This window comes from Mustela erminea, chromosome 2 (assembly GCF_009829155.1).
Source record: "Mustela erminea isolate mMusErm1 chromosome 2, mMusErm1.Pri, whole genome shotgun sequence".
NCBI lineage: Eukaryota > Metazoa > Chordata > Mammalia > Carnivora > Mustelidae > Mustela > Mustela erminea.
The window spans coordinates 151,810,454-151,811,714 of record NC_045615.1 but is presented as its reverse complement, the minus strand read 5'-3'; the positions used below and the strand labels follow the sequence as shown (position 1 = coordinate 151,811,714).

Genomic DNA, 1,261 nt, shown 5'->3' with positions numbered 1-1,261 from the left:
TCACAAAAATGTGCTTAGCCTCTCATTTTTTTCCCAAATGATGGCAGTGAGCTTTAAAATTTAAGAAATAATTGGGTCGCCTGGGTGGCTCAGTGGGTTGAAGCTTCTGCCTTTGGCTCAGGTCATGATCCCAGAGTCCTGGGATCGAGCCCCGCATCGGGCTCTCTGCTCAGCAGGGGATCCTGTTTCCCTTGCTCGCTCTCTCTCTGCCTGCCTCTCTGCCTACTTGTGATCTCTGTCTGTCAAATAAATAAAAAAAAAAATTAAGAAATATTTTTAATTTGGTAAACTTTAAAGTATAAATTATTTTAACTTCCTTACACTAATAAGCAGGATAGTAGTTGGAATCTCCCTTCCATCCTATGTGCAGCTCAGGCAGGCAACAGGACAAGAAGATTTATTCTTCTTGTCATACGGTCAGCCAAGCAGCCACTAAAGGTTGGATCTCTAGTGCTCTTGTTTGTATGTATAACGACAACAGCACTCAGGACTAAACATAGACCTTCACTATGTTAACCAGTCAGGAGTGGAGTCTTGAAGAAGAAAATATATCCATAATTATATGCATAGTATCCTTAAGAAATTACGGAAATTTGGGGGAGTAGGTAATAGGCCTACTCTTTTGGAAGTTGGAAGTATCAGTCTGCCTTCTTCTGGCAAATCAATGAAAAGGAAAGTTTTCCTCAGGTTCTAGTAACTTAAAACATTTTTTAAAACAGGTTTGCTGAGATATAATTTGCACAATATAAAATTCCCCTTTGTAAGTGTACAGTTCAATGAGTTTTAAAAACAAGGAACACTTGATAAATTTGCATGTCATTCTTGTGCAAAGCCATGCTAATCTTCACTAAGTTGTTCCAATTTTCATTCCAATATATACTGCCAAGTCGAGCACTCTCCGAGTTTTAATTTTTGGCAGAAAATTGCCACCTAATATTTTTCAGAACATAGGGGAAGGAAATATTAGACTTTTTTTTATGATGGACATCGTATTTATATTTAATATTTATTTTGGAAGCATTTAAAATATTATATGGATAGATAAATAACCAGATTCAATCAAAATGTAGTGAATCTTCATATTAGTTTTAGTATGTAGTTGTAATCTGTATTCTATAACTGAAAGAAGACATTTCCTCAACATTAAGAAACTTGACGGAAGGGAAAGACCGGTGTATTTTGGAGTGAGGATACGGTCGCATATCTTTTGACTCACATCACACTGGGATAGAGGTTTCTCGATCTGGTGCTGCTCCATCAA

General features: G+C 37.0%; 1 non-coding gene across 1 annotated transcript; it reads right to left on the bottom strand.

The window, feature by feature from the left end:
- Positions 1–785: 785 nt before the first annotated feature.
- LOC116585435 lies at positions 786–895 on the bottom strand. Its single transcript, XR_004283625.1, has one exon. It is a non-coding gene; the product is annotated as a U6 spliceosomal RNA (small nuclear RNA).
- Between the last annotated feature and the right edge of the window lie 366 nt (positions 896–1,261).